The 27,791-nt window shown below is 41.4% G+C and overlaps 1 protein-coding gene and 1 long non-coding RNA gene across 5 annotated transcripts in view; one reads left to right on the top strand and one right to left on the bottom strand.

The window, feature by feature from the left end:
- nlgn4xa (neuroligin 4 X-linked a) overlaps window positions 1–27,791 on the bottom strand; it is a 90,868-nt gene that overhangs the window by 15,211 nt on the left and 47,866 nt on the right. The window lies entirely within an intron of this gene.
- LOC133483617 (uncharacterized) lies at window positions 282–13,792 on the top strand. 3 transcript variants are annotated; one of them, XR_009790162.1, is made up of 3 exons: window positions 282–1,555; window positions 3,393–4,825; window positions 13,042–13,792. It is a non-coding gene; the product is annotated as an uncharacterized LOC133483617 (long non-coding RNA). The 3 variants fall into 3 exon arrangements; XR_009790161.1 differs by having other exon boundaries at window positions 282–2,389; window positions 4,736–4,825; XR_009790163.1 differs by lacking the exon at window positions 282–1,555 and having other exon boundaries at window positions 3,316–3,846; window positions 4,736–4,825.

Raw genomic sequence — 27,791 nt, 5'->3', positions numbered from 1 at the left:
TTTTTTCTCCCATTTTTCATGAGCTGGACCCAAAGATCTAAAACTTTTTCTACATACACAAAAGACCATTTCCCTCAAGTATTGTTCACAAATCTGTCTAAATCTGTGTTGGTGAGCATTTCTTCTTTGTAGAGATAATACATCCAACCTCACATATCAAGATGCTGATTAGACACCATGATTATTGCACAGGTGTGCCTTAGGCTGGCCACAATAAAAGGCCACTCTGAAATGTGCAGTTTTGCTTTATTGTGGGGGGGTCTGGGGGGGAGGGTCAGAAAACCAGTCAGTATCTGGTGTGACCACCATTTGCCTCACGCAGTGCAACACATCTCCTTTGCATAGTTGATCAGGTTGTTGATTGTGGCCTTTTGAATGTTGGTCCACTCCTCTTCAATGGCTGTGCGAAGTTGCTGGATATTGGCAGGAACTGGAACACGCTGTCGTATTCGCCGATCCAGAGCATCACAAACATGCTCAATTGGTGACATGTCTGGGGAGTACGCTGGCCATGCAAGCGCACAACAATGTGGCTCAGGATCTTGTCATGGTACCTCTGTGCATTCAAAATGCCATCAAGAAAATGCAACCGTGTTCGTTGCCCATAACATATGCCTGCCCATACCACAACACCACCGCCGCAATGGGCCACTCGATCCACAACGTTGACATCAGCAAACCAGATGCCATCGAATGTGAGCATTCACCCACACAAGTCGGTTACGACGACGAACTCCAGTCAGGTCGATGAGGATGACGAGCATGCAGATGAGCTTCCCTCAGATGTTTTCTGACAGTTTGTGCAGAAATTCTTTGGTTATGCAAACCAATTGTTGCAGGAGCTGTCCGGGTGGCTGGTCTCAGATGATCTTGGAGGTGAACATGCTGGATGTGGAGGTCCTGGGCTGGTGTGGTTACATGTTGTCTGCAGTTGTGAGCCCGGTTGGATGTACTGCCAAATTGTCTGAAATGCCTTTGGAGATGGCTTATGGTAGCGAAATGAGCATTAAATTCACGGGCAACAGCTCTGATGGACATTCCTGCAGTCAGCGTTGCCAATTGCACGCTCCCTCAGAACTTGCGACATCTGTGGCATTGTGCTTTGTGATAAAACTGCACATTTCATAGTGTCCTTTTATTGTGGCCAGCCTAATAATCATGCTGTCTAATCAGCATTTTGATATGCCACACCTGTGAGGTGGGATGGATTATCTCGATATTTGAGGGAAATTGCCTTTTGTGCATGTAGAAAAAGTTTTAGAACTTGGAGTCCAGCTCATGAAAAATGGGAGCAAAAACAAAAGTGATACGTTTTTATTTTATATTTTTGTGCAGTTTGTATATATACACACACACACACGCATACATACACAAAACAATATCCTGCGTTTCATGTTCCTGTTTCTCAGCCTGCCTGTGTGCTACTTTGTTTAGTTTTTTTGCCTCCACAGTGTTCTTGCTGAGCGTTGCTGCCCACAGCCTTTTGCATTGAACCTGCTGTTGAGGATCGTCAGCTGAGTATTTAAACGCAGCAGAAGCCAAAGCAAGACGGCGGGTATTTGCTTTGCTTTTCACCATCAGACTTACATTTTTCTTTGCTCATTTCCTAGAAAATCGTTTGGAAAGCATCTGCAAGTTGTAGATACCGACCGTTTGTTCATCTGTTCTTGTATGCTGAGCCAGCCACCCCTAACCAATGAGGCGACCTAGCCAAGATTAATACTGCGCCCCCGTTTATCAGCAATTTACATATACCATATTTTCACGACCATAAGGCGCACTTATAAGTCTTAAATTTTCTCCAAAATGGACGGGGCGCCTTATAATGTGGCGCGCCTTATGTGTGCACCGAGTTCCAAACTCTGTAAATGTTGTTGTGTGACTTTGATGGGTGTTCCGCTTGACTGACTGGGAGCATTTCCTGCTGCCACGCTGCTTATATAGAGGAAAGGCGGACGTGACTGAGGGCAGCATGCGGACGTTAAAGGGGGAAGGGTGCGCGTGAAAGAGGCCCCTAGTAGGTATGTATTGGCTAAGGACCCCCGAAAATGGCACCTACGAAGAAACACGCTTACGAAGCACAGTTTAAACTCCAAGCTATCAGTTACGCGGAGGAACATGGGAATCGAGCAGCCGCGAGAGAATTCAAGATCAACGAATCCCTGGTTTGCAAGTGGATGCCTAGGCTAAGGTATCTGCTTTGACTGTTGTCCGAGCTTTCGCGAAAGCCGGCATCAATGCTGAACAGCCCCCCGGCAACGAGACTGACTCCGACAATGACGAGAGGGAACCCGCCATGTTTGATGGCGAAATTGCCCAGCTGTTCATTTCGGATACAGAAGATGAGGACTTTGATGGATTTGTGGATGAGGATTGATCAAAAAATAACGTGAGTACATTGTTAAATACTTCAATAAAGTACAACCGAACTCAGTTTTGCTCCCGCTGCCTTTTTAAAGACATACGCTAGCAAGCATTCTACTGTATGTTTTAAGCTAGCGTATGTTTTACCATGCCTGCGCCCAATAATGCGGATCGCCTTATGTATGTGTTAAATACAGAAATAGACCCCATAACTGAGACTGCGCCTTTTAATACGGTGCACCTTATGGTCGCGAAAATACGGTACTCTTATAAAAGAAATCGAATAGCATTGTTTTTACCATTGTCTTTGATTTCTAAGATAACAATTTAAGATATAAGCAAAAATGTAGAATAATTTAATTATTATATATATTTTTTAAAAACCTAATCGATACCTAATCGAATTAGCATACCATGTTGAGGCAACTCGTCTAGAAGCAAGTTATCAATTTTACAGTGCACTGTGCTAAATAAGTGATGTAGTACAACTGATCATTTCATTACAGTATCTTATGTGGTTTGGTTTTATCACTTGCAATAATATTATTTGGCCATTTCTTTACATTCATTTTAGCATTTCCATTTCAAGAGTTCATTGTAATGAGTAGTTTAAATGTAAAAACGCAGTTATTTTGAAGATGATTTTTTTCCCCGATTTTTGTGGCGCCCCCTGGAGGCCACGGCACCCTTTTGCATTTGCCTATATTGCCTTGTTCCTGAGCCGGCTCGACTCGTATGTGATGTGTTTCCTGATGTAGGTCAGTTTATGTGTCTGGGTTTTGTTTGTTAGATATCTTCCTTCCTACCTGTGGCTCCACACACCCCCCTTTTTTTTTTTTTTTTTTTTATCCCTCTAGTTATTTATGTCACGGCAACCCTTTGTTTTAGTTTTTGGTTTAGTATTCAGTATTTGTTTCTCACGTGTTACGTGCACCTCAACGCACCCGGCTGTCAAACTCCTGAAGTTTGCAGAAGACACCACAGTCATCGGCCTCATCAAAGACGGTGACGAGTCTGCGTGTCGACAGGAAGTGGAGCGGGTGGAGCTGCGTTGCGGCCGACACAACCTGGAGGTGAAAACGCTCAAGACTGTAAAGATGATCGTCGATCCTTCGCCACAGCTGCCCCTCACTCTGTCCAACTGCCCTGTAGCAACCGTTGAAACCTTCAAGTTCCTGGGAATTACAGTCTCTCATGAACTGAAGTGGGAGATCAACTTCAACTCCATCCTCAAAAAGGCCCAGTAGAGGGTGTACCTCCTGCGGCTTCTGAGGAAGCACGGCCTGCCCCAGGAGCTGTTGAGGCAGTTCTACACAGCAGTCATTGAATCAGTCCTGTGTTCTTCCATCACAATCTGGTTTGGTGCTGCTACAAAAAATGACAAACTTCGACTGCATGCTGCCAGAACTACGTCAAGAGCATGCAAAATCCTCTTGGAGCCTCCATATCCTGGTCACCACCTCTTCCAGCTCCTTCCCTCAGGTCGGCGCTACTGAACATTCCAACAGCTTTTTCCCTCTTGCCATTAACTTCTTAAACAGTTAACTTACAATTCCATTGTAACATGCTGCCAATTTCTTGTCTTGTGTTTGTTGTGACATTTCTGTCGGGCCAATTATACATTACCCGTTCACTCAGTGTAGTAGTCTTGCCACGCTGCACTATTTGCATATGTTGTTGGCCACTTATGTGCTTGAGTAGCATCTGCAACATTTGCACAATCGACATTGTCCCAGATTATTGCACTACTAGTCACTTTAAACTGCATACATTTCTTGAAGTCTCGGCGCCCTTTGCACAATGGTCATTGCACCGGACTATTGTTTTATTAGTCATTTCAAACGGCTCTAATTGCTAGAGGACATCTTTTCGCACAATTGTCAAAAAAAAAATACAAAATTTAATTGTACCGGCATAACCAGATTACTAGCAACCTTTTATTGCTCAGTGACTGTTGTTTTTTTTTTGTGTTTTTTTTTTTATTAATGTCTTTATGTCTCAAAAGTGTTCTCTGTCAATTGACTGTCTGTTGTCGTACTGAAGTGGCTCCAACTACCGGAGACAAATTGCTTGTGTGTTTTTGACATACTTGGCAAATAAAGATGATTCTGATTCTGATTAACAAAAATTCCAAGGTTATCACAGATAAATGAAAATGCAGTAGAACAATACAGCATTAAATTCTGTATGCTTAACGTCAAAAACAATGCAAGGGTACGTGTAAATATTGCAGTTTAATAGACTGGGTGTTCTTTTGAATAGATAATCAATACACAAAGCTCTTGTGCAAGTTTTTGTATTAATGTGAACATCTTTGATGTATCACTTCTGTTCAAGTAACAAGGAAAAGTTGTCTGTTTACTTTCGACAGCACTGGATGTTCTGCACCAGATCAGAGGAAACAACAAGTTCATCTGCTGATCTAGGACAAGCCTGTTTTTCACAAACACGCATATCTACAGTATGTATGAACACTGCATACACAATAAACCAGGACCAAAACCAGGTCATAATCTCAAAATTGTTTATTTTTCTTACTTAAAAAGAGCTCTGTCCCCCACAATAAAATACCAAAGAGTGACACAACACACTGACATATTTGACACAACTACCACAAATATGGTGGACTGAATATCATCCAAAATTAGTTATAGTTATTTCTTTACTGAAGGTGTCACAATGCCTCATTGTCATGCTGGAGGCAGGTGGTCCCAAATGTAGCAAAACACAGGAGCGCAGGCAGGACAATAAGAGAATAATTGAATTCTCCCAAAATACGACATGAAACGGAACACGACAAAACCTTTTTCAACAGCAGGGCGTAGCATGACAATACTATGAAAAAAAATTTTATTACATGATTACAGCTGAACAAGACTTGGGAGGTGATGAGCTGATTGGTTCACAAGGGTTAAAGCGAAAAAAAAAAAAAAAATCATTCAGATTTTTGTTGTAACAACATTTCTTGGCAATAAATCTCATGTTGTTGGAAACCTTATTTATTTTTTTTAAACGGTGCCACATTTGTAAGGAACATGCATTTGAGGAATGACCAGCAGAACTCTGGGTTATGTGGGTTGCGCCCATGAAAGATTTGACAAATCTTCTCTGCCAATGCCAAACTGATTATTTTGCTGTTGCTATTGACTGCTGTTGAGTGGATTAGATCATTGAAGTTTGACGAAACAACACATATTGACAATTTAACAATGTACTCATTTAAAAAACAGGAGCCTCAGTAGAGTGTGGAAAAACCATACACAGCCACAACACCCTGGCATCTCCTCCTCATGCTGTTCACCAGCCTGACCACACACTGCCGTGGGATGCCATCCCATTCTTCAACCAGCATTTGTTTCATGTCAGCCAGCGTGGTTGTGTTGGCCACTCTGGCACAAACAGCACGGCCAAGCTGATCCCACAAATGTTCAGTCGGGTTGAGGTCAGGACTGCTGGCAGGCCATGCCATCCTCTCCACTCCCAAATTCTGGCGGTAACCTCTGATGAACCTCCGATCTGTGGGGGTAAAGCGTGGAGGATATAGTTCATTCCCAGACTAGAATCTCATCTTGAAGAAGATATTTGGAATTATGAGAGAAGATTTGATGCAACCTACAATTCAGCTTTGCTGCTTATGTCACAATACACGTTCATTACAAATGTGGCACCATACCTCCATCCTTCCATTAATTTTCCTTACCGCTTATCCTCACTCGGGTCGGGCATCCTGGCGCCTATCCCAGCTGACTCTGGACGAGAGGCGGGGTAGATCCTGAACTGGTCGCCCGCGAATCGCACGGCACATCGAGACAAACAACCGTACACACTGATATTTACACCTACGGGTAATTTAGAGTCGTCAAATAACCTACCATGCATGTTTTTGGGATGTGGGAGCAAACCGGAGTACCTGGAGAAAACACAGGGAGAACATGCAAGCTCCACAGAGGGGAGGCTGGATTTGAAAGCAGGACCTTTAGAACTGTGAGGCTGATGTGGTAACCAGTCATCCACCGTGTCGCCCTGTGACACCATGAAAAAAGGAAATAAACAGGCTTTCCAACGGTATAATATTTATGCCAAGAGGCATTGTAACAACAAAGAAACAAACTACCAAACATTCCTTACTTTTTGAACTATGTTGACTGAAAATTTTTCACATGCCAAATGACATTCCCTGGCCATGGAGGCAGTGTTTTTTTAAACAAAAATTGAATTGAATTCTTTATTTTGAGCATGTGAGAAAATGAAAAATTTGAACACAAAATAATATATAAAAAAAAGTTAAATGATACATATTTAAAAGGGAGTTGGAAGAGGTAAAACTTATTTTATATATCCTACCCCTATGTCTACTTCCTTACAAAACCGGAGCAAACCGGAGTACCCGGAGAAAACACAGGGAGAACATGCAAACTCCACACAGGCGGGGTCAGATTTGAACCCGGGTCCTCAGAACTGTGAGGCGGATGTGCTAATCAGTCGTACACCATTCCGCCTGTATGAAATGTATGAAAAGTGCTACCCAAATCAATTTTAAATTCATAAATTTGCCTTTTAGTGCCTTTTTTTAGAGGTGGAGGAGGTTTTTGTCTTGTGTCAATAACTTCTCACCTGTGTATTAGCCTCTCGCTAAGAAACTTGCTCACAAAAACAAGCATTTGAAGCAAGTGACCAATCATCAAGAGGCTAATAACTGAGATATTATAAGGGTTTGTGTTCTTCAATTATATGTGATTCCTAAATTGTTATTGCACCGCATTTCAAATTATGCAAATGATATTTTTCTCTGATTTTCCTAAATAGTCGATGCAAATAACAGTCAGCATGATTTTCAAGTCATCAACTATTATAGTATAATTTGAATGTTTTTGAACAAATCTTTCCAAAAAAATGTAACGGTTTCAAATTATTATACTCAAATGAGTTTCAAAACATTGTATAGGTTGTAAAGAATTGAAAATAGTCATTTGTTGACTTTGCAGCATTAGGAGCTCGTATTGACTTAAATCAAAAGCTATTTCGATCAAAACATCTTAACAGCTCATGTTACATTTTGATTTGATACAACTTCACAATTCTTGTCAGTGAGTTTTTGAAGCGTTGATGCTTGAATTTCATTGCAGGATGTTAGAATAGCCTCCCAGATTGGATGCGAGGGGGGTCTCATACAGGACATTGTTCAAGCTAGGACTGCCACTGATTACAGTATGATAGTAAATAATCTTTAGCCACTGACTTTGGTAACTTCTCTGCTTCATTCTTAGTTTGACATTTATGGTTGATTAGAATGGTCTAAATTAAGTTACAAGTTAGCAGGATTGGTTCGAGTATCTCGAAATAAATGAAAAATTACAAGCATTTACATGAATACATTTTTACATTGCTTCCCAAAACTTACTGTTTCTAAACTAAGTTTGAGCCAAAAGAAACCAATTCTACAAATTAAAAAAAAAATAGTAACTCAAAATTTGGCCATGGCATGGATAATTTTTTTTTTTAACTGCAGATGAAGCAACTAGTCAAAATGATTGTTGCTAACAATAAAAAGTGACGTTTAAGGCATTGCTTAGTGTTTTTGCTTTGACAAACAGCGTTAAGTACATGGAATAGAACATGCTATGTAACGTTTGAAGTCATATCGAGGTAATCTTGTGAGACATAAGCTTCCAAGTCACTCGGCTTCTTGCTTTGAGACATACAAGCAATCTGAGACGTTTGGAAAGGGTTGGTTGAAATCTATACACTGGGTGGAATCCTGAAAAGCAACACAAACTCAGCAACCGTCTTTACAGTCCCTTGTTGAATGGGTTTCAAAATCAATAGGGTTCTTGTAAATAATCCCTGGTAGAAATGGTTGTGTATTTACATAAGAAACAGAATTGGCAGAATTAATTAATTATGAGTTCAAAGGGTCCGCTGAGAAATAAACAATTTAAATAATAGGGGAAAAAAATCAATTTCCATCAGATTCGGGTGAATATAATACATCTCTGAGAGGGGTCCTTCATAAAGGTTGGCCTTACCTTTCCAATGTGATTAATTGGGTTGTGGAAATGAATAACTGCTTCAATTTGCTTTGGTAGTTGATCCATTTCATCTTACAAGAATATGTGTGTACAGTTCTTGAAACATGGCAAAAAACATTTTTTAATACAAAAATAAAGGAAGGTCATCCCCACACACAAAAAAAAGAGCATTCATTTGCTAGGGACATATTTCTCTGCAGTGAGCCGCACTCAACTGTGGAAAAGTGTGATTGGTTACACATCCATTCAGCCGGGACGCTATCCTAGTGATCCACCAGCGTATGGTAATTAAATTCTGCAGAGCTAATTAGAATCTATTTGACATCCGTAGGGAGACATTTGCACAGCTTGCAGAGCTGCACAAACAACTCACAAGCACAAGCAGCCTTGTGCAGTGCAGCCATTTTAAATAGGCAAAGATGCTGTTACTGTAAACAACGCATATTATAGGCTTTAAGTAAATAAAGCATGTAATTACAGTATATCATGCTAATGTATCACAGACCAATTGATCAATTCCCTGCTTTTCGAATATTGTAATTGTCCCCGGGAGATAATAATAAACATATTTGCAGTGCTTACGCAATAAATATGTTTTTAAAAAAAAATCCATCCATCCGCTTTCTATACCATTTATCATTTTCAGGGTCGTAGGGAGCTTCAGCCTAACCCAGCTGACTTGGAGCGAAAGACGGGCTACACTCTGAACTGGTCTAGACTGGTGGTAAAAGTACTCACACTCTGTACTCAAGTAGAACAAAAAAAAAAAAAAAAGAAATACTGACTCAACATCTTTCCTTACAATGAGTAACAGTAAAAACAGGACATTTTAAATGTTGATGTACAAAAGGAACATTTAGTTTTTATTGTCAATTACTGTACATAATTGTTTGCATCTGTAGAATCTGTTTGCAAATGTAGGAAGTAAAAATACTAAGTCGTGCAAACGTACAAATGCCCTAAATATCTACTTAAGTACAGTAACAAAGTAGTTGTACTTTGTTACTTCCCACCACTGTTGGTCTCCATTGAATCACACAGGACAAAAACACAATCATTCACACTCACATTCACTCTGTGACAGAGGCGAAATTCACACTTCAGGGTATGATGCCCAATTCATCCATCCATCCATCCATCCATTTTCTGAGCCGCTTCTCCTCACTCGGGTCGCGGGCATGCTGGAGCCTATCCCAGCTATCACCCTGAACTGGTTGCCAGCACATACAAACAAACAACCATTCCCACTCACATGCACACCTACAGGCAACTTAGAGAACATGCAAACGGGGAGAACATGCAAACTCCACGCAGGCGGGACCGGGGATTGAACCCCGGTCCTCAGAACTGTGAGGCAGATGCTCTAACCAGTCGTCCACCGTGCCGCTACTGATGCCCAATTCACATTTTTTTATTAAAACTGATCTTTTGATGTAGTCGTTCCCATAACAAAAACATATGCGACTACTGGAGACGGAATGCGTCCGTGACGTCACACGCACGCGCAAAAACAGGACATCACATTGCGCATGTGCACAAACACGAGATGCCATTTTAACAGAAGTAAATATGGCCTCTCCCTTACCTAGGTCGCCGAGCCAACATTTTCTTCTATTTATCAGTTGTAAAGCATTTTCTTTCGCCACTGGCTGTTGTCTGCTTCTTTATCTGCCGTTTGCTTTTGTTGCGTGTCTGTTTTGTCGAACAATTGTGACGTTTGTCGCCGTTTGATGACGAGTGAACCAACACGCTGTCAGTGACTGAAAGTCAAAATCAACTACGCTACAAAAAAATTAAATTAAGCCTTTAAAAATGAAGCCAAAAAATTGCTACAGTTGTAAAATAAATAAATTTATCTTTTCACTATATTCCTTTTGTTTCAAATGAAAACTATGCACAGTTGGACAACGATTGGAATCTTTTAGAAATGAGAGCTCCAATGTAGATCCACAGTATACATTGAAAAATAAATATAATCTATTTATCATCATAATCTACTGCTACATAGTATAACAGTATAAGTACATTGTAATCATTTATCATCCTAATGTTGTCATATTATGATACTACCAGAGTTCCATAACAAATTTGGGACTAATGCAGTTTCACTTAATTCACATGTTCCTCAACTACAATGTTTTTTTGTTTTGTTTTTGTTTGTTTTTTTGTAATCCTTATATGTACGGTATTATAAAGCAAGGTAACTTAATGTGCTTTACATGATTAAAAGCATTTCAAAACTAAGTACAGAAAATGAAAAGACAGTTTACTAAAATTAAAAAAAAATGTACAGTGCAAGAAAGAGCATTTAAAAAATAGAAATGCTGTAAAATTTTATTTTGATTCTAAATGGGGTATAGTACAGTTCAGTCTTTCTGTGTGGAGTTTACATTTTCAATAATACTGTATGTTCCAGAGCACCCAAGGACACTGCAGACTCCAGCTTTCAAAAAGGATGGAGGAAAAACTAATTTTAAAACATGAAAGCATCAGTATAAAATAAAAAAATAGTGGCAGTATGAACAGATATATTTTGAGTTTGGCTGAGAAGAGGGAATTACAGTTTTTGTTGCGCAGGTCAGGTGGTAGCGACTTTCACAGCAGGGGCGCTGAGTGACTGAATGCTCTGTTCCCACAGTAGTAAGGTGGGCAGAAGTTTGAAGGGGTCACAATCTGAATAAGGTTGGAAAGGTATGGGGGGAGGCAAAGTTATGTACAGCCTTGAACAAAAGCAGAAGAATTTTGAAATAGATTCCAAATTGAACCAGTAACCAGTAGAGCTGTTCTAAATGGTGGTGGAAGGAGGATTTTTGTGTGTGAATGGAATTCAGAACCAGGTGGAGTTTATGAAGGGATTTGAAGGTAGATTAAAAAAGAAGGAAATTCCAATAATCAATCAGAGGCAATGAGCCTGTGAATGAGGATGGCAGTGGAACGAGGGATGAGGGAGGAGCAAAGGTGATACATTTTTACATAGATAAAACTATCGTGTGATCGTGTGATGTTATTTAGGAGGGCTTGAAATGATAAGGTACTGCCGAGGATGACACGTGGGCAGAAGGGTAAATGAAGGAGTTGCCTATGGTAATGGAGAAACTCAACCCAACGAGGAGGAATTCAGGTTTGTCGCTGGTAAGTTTGACAAAATTGGCACTGAAGTAGAATTTAAGTAAAAAAAAATAAAAAAAATCGCTGATGGGAATGAGAAACAGTGTCTATGATAAAGAGGAGTGGCCATAGCACAGAGCCTTGGGGTCCAAAATTGTTGTGGACCGGACGGACCATTACAGAGGTTACTATTGTAATTTTTACATGGTAGGAACAATTCCAGTAGGGAGATAGGAATGTATGATGCCAGTTAAAAAAAGAGGGAGCAGAATGAGGAGGCAGGTTTGAACCAATGCTGTCAAGAAGGTGTTGAGCTGACAGTTGGAAATTTTTGCTTTACAGAGTGTGTCTGAGTTTCCTGAGGTAGAGGGAAGAGAGTGACAGTGAATGACAGAGGACAGAGGAGAGCGTTGAGTATCAGAGCGGGAGTGAGGAGAATTGCTGGAAGGGAGTTGCTGATAGATCTTACAGATGTTTGCAGTTTGAGTTTGAGTGGAGATTGTGGTGTAGAGACGCATCTGACGTTATTGTTGAGCAGTGACAAGAAGTATCAGAGGATATAAAAAATAAGACCAAGATAAATTATTTCAAAACCTATTTAACCATTAATGTGACCTATAACATGCACACAAATGTGGACACCCTCTTACAAGTGGGACTTGGCTGTGTTCGGAATCAGATTCAAACTCACGTTAAATGGGAGTTAGCACAAACCTGCCAGCATGTTTCTCTGATTAACCCCAATTTCATTTATTCATATTTAACCTTTATTTATCCAGGTAAGGAAAGATTCTCATTTCTGATGCCAACCTGGTGACAGACAGCAGAGTAAAAAAAAAGCAAAATAAAACCAAATACATAGACACAATTTGAATAATTTAGTTCAGATGTTCAAGGATTGCCTTTCCTCACTTTTTCTGTCTAGCAGAAGCCTGAAGGTTTTGTGCTAAAACGGATTGCTATTTCGAGCTGTTCAGAATTGCTTTCACCTTGTCTAAGGACCAAATTCTAGTAGAAGCAAATGATGCTGCCACCACCAGGCTTCACTGAAGGCATGGTGTTCTTTTGGTGATGAGCACTGTTGTGTTTGCGCCAAACATACGTACCTTTTGGAATTACAGCAAAAAGTTGAACTTTGATTTCATCAAACCACAACAAAATCTCCCAAATGCGCAAAAATCTCTTATTGGTATATAACAAAAACAGGGTTGTGTAGACTTTTTATCCACTGTATATTGAAGTCACCCATTGCTATTGTGATGGATGAAAGAGTGGATACATGAATAAGAGAGGCAATCAAGGAAACATTTTCAATCTAGACCACAGGTGTCAAACTGGTGGCCTTGGGCCAGATCCGTCCCGCCATATTATTTTATGTGGCCCACGAAAGCGAATCAAAATGGTGTAATACCATTGAGATATTTGTAAGGATTTTTTTGGTCACCAATCCCCATTTGAAAAAAAATGGAATAGTTGAAAAACATGTTTTTATAGGCTTCTGATTTCAAAACTGGCTATTCTTGTCATGGGTGTCTTTCAGGGCCGGAACACAAGGCTATGAAGGAGTATGTGCTCCGGCTGGAGTCCAGGAAGCTCGCTCCCAGGTTCGTTGGGCCCTTCCCCATCACAAAGATCATCAACCCTGTCACCGTGAAGCTTAGGCTCCCAAGGTCGATGCGGGTCCACCCTGCTTTTCACGTCAGCCTGCTCAAGCCCGCCGGGGAGTCCCCTCTGGTCCCGCCTTCCAGGCCCCCTCCTCCCCCCCCGGTTCGTGGATGGGGGCCCTGTCTTCACTGTGAGGCGGCTGTTGTCGTCTCGTCGGAGGGGGAGGGGGTTTCAATATCTGGTGGACTGGGAGGGCTACGGGCCTGAGGAACGTTTATGGGATCCGTCTGCGTTTATCGTGGATGACTCGCTCATTCGGGACCGTCTGGGGCCGGCCGTTAATGGAGGGTTACTGTCATGGGTGTGTGTTCCGGTTGTTGTCTTCCCGCTGTCTCATACACACCTGCTCCTGAGAGCATCTTCACCACCTGTGCCTCGTTCACCCTAATTACCCCTTGCATTTAACCTCATGTCTCATTCTTTCTAGTCGCCAGTTCGTTGTACCTTGTCGTCGCGTTCCAGCATTCCTTGTTTCCACGTCACAGACTCACAGTAAGACTAGACCCTGTTCCGATTATCGACCTCGCCTTTTTGCCTCACATTTTTGGATACTGTTGCCTTTTTGGGATTGCCTGCCTGTGTACCGACCTCTGCCCGTTGATTAAACCTCTCTCTTTTTGAAACTGTCCTTTTGTTTTGGAGTCGTGCATTTTTGGGTCCTATCCTCGGTTCCGCTCATGACAATTCATCAATGTGGTGTGTATACTGTATGTAATTACAGCATAGGAGGTAATCTTTCATTTATATGGGTTCACAGTTGTAACGGCCCTCCGAGGGAAGTCATAACTACAATGTGGCCTGTGACAAAACTCAGTTTGACACCCCTGCTCTACACTGTCAGATGAGTAACTTTGCAAATATCATACGTATTATTGACAATATAAAAGGAGGCTCAGCTCCTGAGGCATTGTATTCAGCGAGTGTCCATTAACGTCAGAGCAGTTGTCAGATCTGACCACGTGTCATTCCCAAATAGCGTCTTCCGCCTCCGCTCTTTCATTTGCAATCATGATGGGCCGGCCCGGGGCAGGCCTGCTGCTGCTCCAACACCCACATCATTAAAGTGTTATCATCGTGGACATGTGATGGCACGCATTCTAACACAGGCGGTTAGGAACTGGCAAGTCTGGCATAGAATATCTGACAAAGCGCCTACTAAATATTCAGAATGAAGGAATCACAAGCAGGCCTGGAAGTCTGTCTTGCCCAGCTCTCTCTCCCCCCCACATAGCCTTTCTCCATCACTGAGTAGAGCTGGAATGGCAGCCCCCTACTTACATTTCCAAATTGCTTCTGAAACTTAGCCAGCCATGGCAGATCTGCACTGGGCAGAGGACGGAATGAGGGCAAACGCAGAGGTATAGGTTTCCCGAAATAAAATGTTTCGGTGAATCATGTCTTCTGAAAGTAAGCTTTTACAACAGAATCTTTGCAATGCGTACACACCAATGGTGAGGTCGCCCCTGCAAGGACAGGAAGGCAACTACGTTTGATTACAATTCTACATTAATTCATTTTTGTCTGTTTTATTTCCCGCTTTTTTTAATTTATTTTTTTCCGGTCCTTCCATTAGATACATTTATTTTTTTGTATTGCTTATCTTGATTGTCGGGGCGAGAGCCTATCCCAGACGTCACAGGGTTGACACACACAACCATTCACACCCACACCTACTAACAATTTGGAGTAACGTGTTTGGACCTCAGAAAGGAGCTGGCGTAGAACTCACCGTTAGGGCTCCTGCCTCTGCTCCATGAGCTCCACCCCACATGTTTTGTGTGCATGTGTGTGTGTGTGTCCTTGTGCAGGATGAGACGAGTAGAGCAGGGACACAAGGTGCAGGCACCTCGTTGCCAAACCTACAACTCTCGAACATTTGTGCACCTAGCTATTGTAAAGTATTCCTAGTGTAGTATCTTTTGTGTTTTTGTCTCTGCCTCGTTACCTTGCCCCCAGACTATTTCACGAGCACTCCTTGCCTGCCTGCCGGCCTTGTACCCTGCACTTGTTGAATTGGAACAAAGCCACAGAGTCCATTCACCACCTGGAACTTCACACCCCTGGATCACTGCAATGTCCATGACGCCCGCTGTAAAATAAACTACTGCCACCTTGCCTCCAGCCTCTGCATTTGGATCCTCCACACCCCCCAGAGCCCTAACACCCACAAAGGCACACACAGAAGATGAAAATTCCACTATGAAAAGAACAAGCTACACGATTATGGCCAAAATAATGATCATGATTACTTGGCTCAATGATTATTCCTCATGATAAGGAAAAATCTTATTTTTATTGCACTACTTTTAAACAAACAATATGTAAATTTTTAGTTAAAAAAACTCTTTAAATAATAGATAATAATTAAAAATAAATGTACCCCCCAAAAAATTCTTCTTTAGCAAGGGCTAACTGAATAAATTATTGCAAAGTGCAATCACAAATTGCAATTTAATGGAAGCAAATGCAGTTAATGCATAGCAGGCAATGCCATTAGGCTGCAAGCACTGACTTTTCAATTGAAAACCCCGTCGTCAGTATAGTGAATGGTCAAGGATGGTATGTCTCCGTTGTACTGCTTGACCATGGCTCAGTTGTACATGCTCACAAAGTGCAAAGAACTCGACAGCTGTGTTTTTCCCTTTCTTTTTACTCGTGGCGTTTTTTTCATTGAGGTCAGGCCGATGGAAAAGTTGAAGTCAAGGCAGCCGCTACAATGATTATAAATAGTGTCTTAATGTGACATGCTGCCTCTCCGCCAACGTGCTGCGAGGGCCAACTTCAAAGTAAAAGCTTCATTTTACATTGGACATTCATGCCATTTAAAGCTTTTATTTTGTAGTTGGCCATGGACTGCGGCCCGGCCCTTAATAAAGCATGAACCATGTTGTGTTCGCCCCCTGGTGGCTGGCTGACTCGGTTGCGGGCACTGCTTCAAATGAAGCACTTTTCATATGCAGCAGTGCTTGCATTTTAAATGTAAAAAAGTTGCCGACAATCAGGCTCATTTAATCGTGGCAGCAAATATCGCGATGACGATTCAAATTCGATGAACTGTGCAGCCCTACCTCTTGCTGTAAGACAGCAGTGCTAATCACTTGTCCACTTTTCTGCCCTATTTCCTTTATTTATGGACTCACCTGTCATGGTACTTTGAAGCACTCATTGACTGAATTCACATTAATATATAAATTTAGCTCAATTGTGTGTCTTTTTGTGTGATTAGTAAGAAAAAAATAAGAAAAAGTGACTTTTTAATTTGTAATTTTTGTTGCACTCTTCCCTGGCTTTTGTTGACATGCCTGACAAATTAAATGTAATTAATTAACCAAGCAATCTAATTTCATTAGTAAGAAATCTTCTTTCCCTCTGGTTAGCATCTTTTTGGTTTAATGATTGCAAGCGTTCCTATTAGTTGTAAAACTAAATGAATAAAACAAAGCCTCTGCGACGAGCTGGCGACCAGTTCATGGCGTAGTCCACCTTTCGCGCAGTCAGCACCCCGTGACCTTGAACAGGATAAGAGGTATTGAGAATAGATGGGTGCCTGACACTCGCCTGACTTTGGTCCGGGCAGCGTGGGGTCAGTCTCCACTCAGTGACTGTGTGAATGTGAGTGCGAATGATTGTCCGTGCCTATAGGTGCCCTGCGACTGACTGGCAACCATGTGGGTGTAGTCCGCCTAAATGGAGAATAGATGGATGGATGAACAAAGCCTTACCTTTACATCAACCATCATTTTGTAAGTACCAGAATTCTAATTTTGTTTTAATGGAGTCGTTTGACTTAAAAAGCATTTTTTGGCTGTGACTGATCTTAGAAAAAAAAAAGAAGACATAGTGACCCAAACATGAAGATAAACTGTAGGGCATTACATTCATTGGCACTACTATCTCCTGAGGTGCATAGAACATATTTCCATAGCAATGTATGATATAGTTTGCAAGCTTTTGTGTGGCAGATTCAGCCCACAAAGAACATGACTGAGATTGTATTTTCCCTTTTTCAAACCAGTGCAGCATCCACAGGATTTAGAAGCTGTTAGTTTAAGGTGACATTACTACGGGGGTTAGGTTGGGGGACTCTCAGGAGTGACACTTGGTCTTGGTAGGGAACAGCTAGTGGACATTGATGGAGTGCGAGCAGCTTCGACACACATTGCCGTCACGTCCTAACTGTCATTTGTATTCTAGGCAGATTTCCTGTTGCAAACCCAGGAGTGTTTGCAGATTTGGGCCGCAACAAGCGATAACACAGTACTGTGGATGGGATGAATCGCTATACCCGCATTTACTCTTGGAGATGAAATGGTATGAGCATTTCATATCACGACTGTACTGATCAAAATGACCACAATATTATCACAATATTGCAGATACATGCACCTAAAGCATGGCAACAAGTTTGAATTTGGATAGAAAAAACATGAAACCAGCAACCTAATGCACTTGTTCGTACATTAGAAACTGTAAATGGAAACAAACAAAAGACTTAAAATTTCAAAGAAAAGATCTGTTGCCCACCCCCATTCTTTTTCATCTTCATCCTTCTCTGTTTATGTGTTCACACCGGATGAAAGAACTCAAAAGACACAACTGAAGAATTAACGTATTCTCAGTTAATATAAATTAAGCAATTAAGAGGCTAATTGGGGGGAAACAAATCTAACTTTTATTGAAAAAGTCTTTTCAAGAGGTCGTTCATGTAATTTCATCGCAAAACCAGACAATTGAAAGAGAAACATTTTCTTCAGAAACATAAGTGCAAAATTTTCAGATGACAATAAAATTACACTGAAATGGTTTGGTGCTTTTTAAATAGAAATCCATAACAGAACAGGTGAGTGTACTAGAACTAGTTGCTTGAGCTAACCCTTAACTTAAATTAACCCTGAATCCTAAACTTTCAAAGGGAGGCACAAGTCAGTTATCGTCTTCGTTGCTGCTATCCTGAAGATTCTTTTGACCCAATTGATGGCGACCAACATCGATCGGCAATCTGCTAGTTGGTGTGGCACTTTGTAGGCTTTTGTGTTGGAACTCCTCAACTATACTAAGCATTCTTAAAATGTAATAGATATATTTGATCACAGTTCATCTGTCAATGCGTTTCATCCCTATTCACTCTAATACAACGGCAGTTGAGGGGAACTGCTTCGGCTAGATTTAGGTCACAAGGCATTATTAAATCCTCTTGTTCAACAGCTGCCCTTACACACATGCAGCCACAAGACACACTCACACACAGAATAAGCCACTACTGTCACCCTCACTGCATACCATCTGTCCGTTTTATCAAATCTATTGGGGGTCCAACAGGTCAAAAAGGATGTACTTGATGCAGCCAGCTAAAAAAAAATGAAAATGAAAATAAAAAATAAAACCCTGCTGTTTTTAAACACAATTCATTATGCTTGCTCATAGGCTTATCATTTTAACAAACAGCAATAACTCCCTAGGTTGAATGTAGTACTCAAGCTCTTAAAAATGTTCAGTCATAAGTGCGTCTATTTTGGTAATGTTGCATCTTGATATTCTGAAAACTATTAGGGATAGTTTTGTTTTGATACATACTGTATAAACCGGCAGGTACCCGATGTTCCAACCAAGTTTGGCAAATGTCAGCCAAGTACAAACAGAAAAAATGGTGCAAATATCACGTGTACTATTCCAGTAAGGATCGAGCTATGAAATGTATTGTTCCTTTTCCCCTTTACATTGTACACGTAGTAGGTGCCTGTGCTTCCAGAGGTGTAGACAACAGCAATGCCTTTACATCTGCTATGATTAACTTTGTAGTAGTAATACAGTAGCATAATACTGCCAAACACCATATCACTGTTATTGTTAACAAAATGAATGTTATGCACATGGCCACCTCATCCATTCCTCAAATCCTCTATCCTATCTCCATGTGGCAGACGCTACAGGAGCGTCGCGGCCAGAACGACGGGACACAAAAGAGCTTCACACGCCAACAGACTCCTGAACAAATGACATCACAATCTGTGAATCACACTGTGCAATATTTTTTCATTTCTAATCCTGCTCACTTGAATGTTTACAGTCCGACCTGCTATACTTGAAGTCAAATACCTGCATCTTTGCAAGTTATATACTTATTTTCTTCTTCATCTATCATTATTAAAAATTGTTCTTTTTCATCTTTTATATTCTTTGTATAAGTGGACGGAGATTAGCAAAGTAAGAATTTCATTGCTCCTAGCTATTGTTGTGTTATTACTCTGCATATGAAGATAAATGGAATCTTGAATCTATTTCTTCTCTCTCTCTCTCTCTCTCTCGCTCTCTCGTTCTCTCTGTCCCAACCCAACCGGTCAAGGCAGATGCGTCTCGGGTCTGTTTGAGGTTTTTCTTTAGACCGTTTTTCATTGCCTTTTTCATGCAGTGTGGACCTGCTGTATCTGAAGTGCCTTGCCTAACCTCTGTTGTCAATGAGATGAATCATGCCATATTTTGCTTGCTTTTTAAGTCAGTATAAGCAAGCAAAGATGGCATGATTCAGTAATCATACACTGACATTATGCACAGTGTATCACATCAACAGCGCAGAGAGACATCTTCATGTTAGCATTACCATTCTTGGCTATGACTGCTCAGAGAGCCATGCAAATGCAAGTGACCATAAAAGAACAGAAACCAGAGGAAGACAAAAGAAAGGAGATGAGGTGAAGTATGGAATGCTACACCAACAACTTTTTCAGATTAAATCTCAGTTCACTGATCCCACATCAGATTGAAGGCTAAACCTCATCCACTGTTATCTGCAGCTTTATTTTAACATCGCCATCACCAAAGGAATGTTTGTGATTTTGTCGAACATCTGCGAAAGTGCATGTGTCAGTTTGCTGCTCATTGAGGGCCGATGCGCATTCGTCTTTACTTCTATCTTTATCCTAGTGTGCTAATGCAAGCCTGTATTAGTAGACTCGTCTATTTGAGAGTAGAATTTCTGGCGTGAAGGAGAAACAGAGAAGCCAGTATTTGTCACCCCAGTCAACAGGACTTTACAAATGCTGAACCAGTCGGAGACACAAAGCTGAGCTTAGGGCTAAAACTATCTTTAGGGATAATCAGTATATAATAATAATCAGTATAATAAAAAAATATATATATATAGCCAGCAGAATTCTAAACCATCCATTCCCCTCTGTTCTGATGTTGTCCAACAAGCTGTATGAACTGACAGCACAGGGCAAGCAATGTTACCAGAAGAATCAGTCATCCCCACAGGAACAAGTCCCATAGCAGATGCTAACATGACTCTATTGGTCTTAAGTACCATGACGGTTACACTGAAAAAGTAAAGGTGGTGGGCTAATTCTCTATGTTAAGAAGAGATGGCACAACCCCCAGACATTTGACGGTAAAAACTGAGATACGCTGTCGCAATGCGGATATGCAAGCTGTTGGCGTCAGGCCATATCACATAGCCAGTGAGGTTCTCACACGCCATCGCCATCCATATTTATATTCCAACACGGGATGAGTCCATTCTACACTTTCATTGCAGCACGAAAAACTTAGCATCATTAAGCATTTATTGCAAACTCTGAGGATATCAAATCATGTTTACCATGGAGTACACACAGGCGTCTCTCCACCAACATGTAAAATGTCCAACAAGGAAACACTGGACTACTACTTTTCTTTGTGATGATGCTAAGGAGGCATACTCAATGCTTCTCACTCCTTTTGGCAAATGCGAACTCAACCATGCAAAACCCAATTGTGAGGTAGCCTGTTACAACCTGGCAGTTCAAGAGGTGGTTTAATGGTCAAGAGGATTCCCTCAGAAAGTGTTTTAAAACTGCCATGTATATGTAAGCTTGCATGGTGAGGATATTGAGAGATTGACGTATTGCCAGGGGGGAGAAAAACTCACTTTGGGCCCATTGAGGGCAACGCCACGAAGAGAAAATGAAATTTTGTTGGGCCTTTGTCAGTCTTTGACCCTTAATCATCTCTTATTGTATACTAAGTAGTATTAAGGTGAAATGCAATTCACTTTAATTGCTGTGGTGCACCTGCTTGGAAACATATCGTGTTGTGTAGGCGACTAAACAAATGCACCAAGGCTAACATTATTCTTCAGAGTTGAGCGCAGTGCTTGTACGAACTTGTGTGCTCATACGGTCAGACAGTTTTATTTTGTATATGGTAGTTTTGTTAGCATATAGTACGCACATTTTAGCTTCTGAATACATCTCGATAAGTTTAACAATTCCATGTTTTTACGACTGTTAGACTTGTCTATTTAGGTACTCATGTTTTTAAGTGAACACTCAAGTCTTCTGTGAGAAAATCGTCCTGCTCTCTGTATTGACACGCATGGCCACGCGTCTAAGTGCAGAAGAAAAAGGACTTAAGTGATAGGACTACATGAGGGCTCATGTTTGTCTTGTTGTGTCAAATTGTGCCTCAGAAAATTTCAAATCACAACTTTAACTTAGGCAGCACAGTGGGCGACTGGTTACCACATCTGCTTCACAGTTCTGAGGACCCGGGTTCAAATCCCGCCTCGCCTGTGTGCATGCTCTCCCCATGCCTACGTGGGTTTTCTCCAGGTACTCCGGTTTCTTCCCACGTCAATTATTAATTGAAGACTGTGGTGTGGTGAGGTGTGAATGTGAGTGCGAATGGTTGCTTGTTTCCTTGTGCCTTGTGATTGGCTGGCGACCAGTTCAGGGCGTACCCCACCTCCCGCCCGCAGTTAGCTGGGATAGGCTCCAGCACGGCCGCGACCGTAGTGAGGATAAGCGGTGCGGAAGATGAATGAATGAACTTATTTAACGTATTTTTACACTTTTAGTTCAAGTAGTCTCTCCTTCCCCCATGCTTCATCTCTTTTAATTGACTTTTATGCCATCTTAATTAACATTGTACAGCACCATACAACGTGATAAATGTTTCCCACTCGACATCCATTGCAGCCTGGTCATCCTGAAAGGGAGATACGTCCATCTGCACTCCCTTCTCGAGGTTTCTTATTTCTCCCCAAATGGGATATTGAATTCTTCGTTGCCTGATTGGGGGATATAGATCAGCGGATATCATCAGTCTTTGTCCCTGTGCACCTGTGAAGCCCTTTGAGCCCTCTTGTGATTAAGGGATATACAAATAAACTGGACTTGACAAAACAGACTTTACCATGAAGCGATTCAAGCTTATGGTAACACCTTAACACCACAGCTAATATTTGCATCAGCAATTCTAATACAAGCTAGGCGAGGTTGTCCCAGTGATTGGTTGAAAGACAAGGAGAAGATTTTGTGAGGCCTATAGGTTTATTGTCCAAAAAGAACACTATTTTTTTAGGGGAGTGTATGTGGCTCATGTGATCATCAAAGTTTCCCATTCCTCATCTAGATGGATTTGACATCTGATGGAGTAAAACTTTTTCCTTCTGTTTAGTTATTCTGTTTTTGTAGAACTTACTCATAGAAGTGACAAGATCCTAAAAAGGACATCACATCAGCTCTTTTATGCTCTCCTGCCAATGACAGATTTGCACCCGGTTAGGTAAACCTTTTGTCTGTAATTTGATAAAGCCACTCAGCCACTTGTAATATGACACAAAACCAGCCATGATTTATGATGTGGATCTCGAAATTGCAATAAAATATCAAACTGTCTCAATTTACCATTACAGCATCAAAGTCATTGTGCAAAAAAAACAGCAAAATGGAGAAACAAATGTAGGCTAAATGTTATAGAAAGTCTATTTGGGTCCTGTGTGTATTTTGTGATTTCACATTTATGGACTGTTGAAGAGCATGACAAGTAAAAGCTGTCCTCAACGGTTTTCCTTGACTCACTTTATCCATCCACACTATATTCATCCTTCCACCCTTTTTTTCTTCTTCCTTCTGATGGGTAGTTAGGAGTTTGATGCCATGACTGAACATTTTCATTTTGATCTTGAAGGAGATAAGTGTCATGACTACATGAATGCCTCTCTGTGACCTACATCAGCCTTTTTTTTTTGACCCTAAGACTACCCTCTCGTTTATTAGTAAAAAAACATTGCTCATCAATGATGGTGTGATACAGCTATGGGGTCCGGGGGGAGGGGACAAACGATCGTTGGAGGGGATATCGATGCATGAGGTCCACGGACACATTTAAATCGCCAGCGGTTTTCACCAGCTCATTCCATTCTGTAGTTAATTAGGGTACCCGCTAACGTTCAACGCTCCAGTCACACATGGATTGTTGCATCATCTTCCGCATGTAGAGACGTCTCCATGCAAAACTATATGTGCCACTTTTAAAGTGAAGGAAAGAATCCTCTTAGATTGGAAAGGATTTAGGTCGGCTGTGACAACCCCCACACCAGCGCAGATGTCCCACTCTCTCTGGGGGTACACCTGTCCACAAATGACCAAAACCATGTCTAGCCCGCCTCTTCACAGAGTTGCGCCAAGTGCAGCCCTGGATTTGCACTAGTCACAAAAATAGAGCCCGAGGTGGTTCCTGGGATATTACTGAACATCGTAACCAATCTGTGGCAGTCTTCTTTGAACTGACTGGGATCTACAGTTGATTAGAAATGGCTTCAAAAGTCTTTCCATACTTGGTGAAATTTTTTTAGACTTCCCCATTGTTCTGCATATTAATAAATCTAATAAATGCTGTCAAACAAACCTTTTTATGCTGGTAAAGACAAACTACAAGGTAAAATCAATTATGATCACTAACAATAAGATAATAGTCGTTGGCCTTGTCAATTTAACAGACATTTTACAACTTTCAGTACCACAATGCAAAATGAATTTAAGCTTGTGAACCCAATTCTTCTTTATAAAAATAAGTGATGATAATTTATATTGTATAATCATTACACTGTGGAAAATAAATATGTAATTTAAAGTAAAGATTTATTATAACATGAGAGTCATAGGCGCGCGTAAACCTGACCACAGCTGTGGAGAAAGGGTGAAGTACTGTATTGTTACAGATTGCATGGCAGGTTGCAATACTGAGTTAGGATTTAATTAAAGATTTAAATTGTTGGTTTTGGAGCAACTGAGATATCTGCTTTTCTGACTGCATCAAAAAGAGCCTGCGACAGCCTGCAGACAGAATTTTTTGTAACATCCTTTCGTGCAAGACTTTCTTTTCACGTGAAAAGGCCTGGCTGTGTTGATGTACTAGCTTGTCTGCGGGAAGTCCATTGTGCACACAAGCTCATGTGCTCTCCAGCCATAACTGGAGTGCAATTTCTAGCCTCGAGCCACACAATGACATCTGTATATTCACAGACACGCTTGAGTCGCTGCGACTTAAGTTGCTAAGCCAGTCATCTTGCCCCACTACTGTTTAGTGTCTCATATTACCACTTCTACCTCAGCTGTCATTCAAAACCGCCCAGCAGACTGTCATCTGAAGGGCCACAGATGAATATACATCAAGCAATAAAATGCTTATGTTGTATTTGCAGTGTTGTGTAGATAATGGCTATATGATAACACAAAAAGGTACTAAAATAAAAGATGAGTCCAAGAAAAATATGATGAGTTGCATTTACTTTAAATCGGGTTTTTCCACAATTGCATGTAACCTAAGGATATGGCTTGAAATGAAATAGTGTGAAGGCCCAAAGACACAGCACACTAATGATATGGGGCTTGAAAAACATTTTGAGCTGAGTCACAGGCTAGAGATACTGTTTAGTCTAAGTGACATAGAAATCAATGAACTGAGGAACACAAAACCGCTTAATACATCACAGCATATTATAGCAAAACCCAGACCCCATGCAAATATCCCACTGCAGGACTATAAAGTCGTTCACACGCACGCACGCACACATGCACGCGCACACACACAAAATCTCCTCCAAAAATTCCATTGGTGGAGTGAGGCTAATCCCTTTGTTTTTGCTGTAGATTAAAAACACTGAGGCAAGATCAACATCTCAGATTACATTTCCAGGTTGATCTGATACACAATTTAAAAGAGAGCACCTTTTGTGTCAATTCACCCATTCTTCAATTGACACAAAAGTACTGGACCGTGTGACTGACTGGAATGCGCCATTTCCAAGGGTAAGGGTTGGTCTTATAGTGATAATACAGTATATAGAGGTGTAACCTACAAGATACCAAAGAGATGAAATTCAATTAAGAGTCATCACACAAACAATGCTCATTTAACCTCTTGGAACATCAATCTGGAAGAAGAAGTAACAGATCTGGATCAGGTAGATCAAGAAAAACTGCAGCAGTTGATAACCGAAACATTGTAAGAGCTGTAAAGAAGGCCCCAAAACAATGCCGACTGACATCAGGAACCGCCTCCAGAGGGCAGGAGAGAAGTTATCTACTGTTGTGCAGAAGACTTCATGAACAAAATACAGCGGCCACAGCAGAAACCATTCATCGGTTTAGGACAGATGCAACCAAAACTGAATGGGGGATCCTCCATCATGTAATAAAGAAAACGGATGCAAGTTTTTGGAATGTGGTAGGAAACTGGAGTACCCACTTAAAACCCATGCAAAACTCAACACAGCCGAGACTCAAAACCCAGAACTTTTGACTACGAGGCTGAAATGTTATCCACGGTTCTCCCATCTCCATGTTTAACCAATAATAATAGAAGTTGCAGCACAAATGGGAAATCAACTGTCAGACTGACCACAACTCTGTTATCTCTGTGATAACTCTGTGCTGACATGTTTTGAGGATTAAGCTTTATGCCCAAATTATGCAAACCATGTTTTTTGTCTTTTGCGTGTTTTGTTCAAGGTTCCATTTGTGAGAGCCATTTGTTGTTCGCTTTCATTATCCTCCACACATGATGATCCACTTTCACTTTTTGAAATAGATGAGCTTGCCACAGTTTGATGCTGCAATTGCTTGAAATTCATTTGCAACAACAATTATCTTAACTATCCTTTGTGCGGAACTTTGTGTATGCTGAATGAAGGCATCACAAAAACAAGCAAGGGGCCTGTCAGTGGTGTGAACCACGATTTACCACACAAGGTCTAAGGCACACACTGAGATCCATTTGTCTTTGTATTGATTGTTGTGTCAAAGCCACAGAAGCTCCAAACCTTTCCCAATCATGTGTGCCGGCCATGTTTTTCCTCTTCTCTGAAGTGCAGCCGCAGCCTTGCTGTGTCATGTCAGAAGGCATCACCTCAGCGTCTGAGTCATGACCACAGTGGATAGTCGCCTGTGACAATTGTCATGAGACAGCGGCTGCACATTTCCGGCTGTTGTCACTCCATCACCGGGAGGCAGAGACAATGTTGGAGCGGTCATGACCTCCTGCCAGCCATTTTTGTCCTTGCGGAGTCAGAAGAGCTTATGAAGGAGGAGAAAGAGGAGGCTGCGGGAAGGCCGAGTACCTGCCCTCTGGTGACTGAAGATGCTTTGAAAAAGAAAACAATATCATAAGAAGACAAAATACTTGTTTAGCTGGGTAGTAGCATGGTCCCAGAAACCATAGTTCTCTTAACATATTGATAAAGAAAACATATTGGGACTATAACACTGATTAATACACGTGGTATAGAGATTACACAAGAAAATCACAAAGAAAAAGTAAATTCTCTTGTCTGCTTTTCACCTTTGTTTGGACTGTGAAAAGTAATCAAACAGCTGTTTTGTGCTGTCGAAACATGCAGCCAGTGAGTACACATTTTAAATGAGCAGAATTAATGCGTGACCAATTCAGCCAAGTGGATCCCTCTTCTGTGACTCTCTATGTAACCGGGTCAATCTGTGTGTTTAATGAAGTTTATACATAATTACACAAAATCTGTTACTGCCTGACAAGAAAATGCCTCCCGATCCAGTGTAAACTGTGTGCATGTCGCTCGGTGCTCCTCCTCCTGTAAGGTCTTCTTCTGTGCTCCCCACTATAAATGTTTTCTGTGGCCCCGCCTCTGCCCTTTTGTACAATCTTCCTGTGGGAGAGGTGGGTGACCATATTTCAATCAGTTGGTAATCCTGAACCATCCTAATGTTTCTCTTGGTTTATTGTGCATCTTTAGTCTCAATGTTATTGTTATGTCTTTTCTTGTCACATCATGGGTACATGTCAGCGGAGTTACATTTAAAAATCGTATTTTTAACAGTTGAAGTTCGCTGGCTTAACGCTGTGACAAGCCGACTTCCGGGTTGCCGATGTCGTCATCTGTATTTTCCTTGTGTAGGAGCTCGAGTGCACAGTCAAATTTATACGTTCTGCTGTTGTTTATTCTGTCAGAATAAAAGGAGATCGTCTCCAAAAAGGTCCCGGTGTCACACCATTCTTCAAACTGACACAACGCAGAAGACCACCGGTCACATCTATATTGAGCCAACCGCTCAAGAGATGTATCGTGGAGTCAGTGGACGACTGGTTGGCACACCTGCCCCACAATTCTGAGGACCGGGATTCAAATCCCGGCCTCGCGTGTGTGCCGTTTGCATGTTCTCCCCGTGCCTGCGTGGGTTTTCGCCGGGCACTCCGGTTTCCTCCCACATCCCAAAAACATGTGTGGTAGGTTGATTGAAGATAGCTAGGATGGGCTCCAGCAGCCCGCGACCCTAGTGAGGATAAAGCGGTACAGAAAATGGATGGAGTCTTATTTCATTTTGAGGTTAC

The sequence above is a fragment of the Phyllopteryx taeniolatus genome, chromosome 1 (genome assembly GCF_024500385.1).
Source record: "Phyllopteryx taeniolatus isolate TA_2022b chromosome 1, UOR_Ptae_1.2, whole genome shotgun sequence".
In the NCBI taxonomy this organism is placed as follows: domain Eukaryota; kingdom Metazoa; phylum Chordata; class Actinopteri; order Syngnathiformes; family Syngnathidae; genus Phyllopteryx; species Phyllopteryx taeniolatus.
Note: the sequence above shows the minus strand (reverse complement) of the source record. Positions and strands in the feature narration are given on the sequence as shown.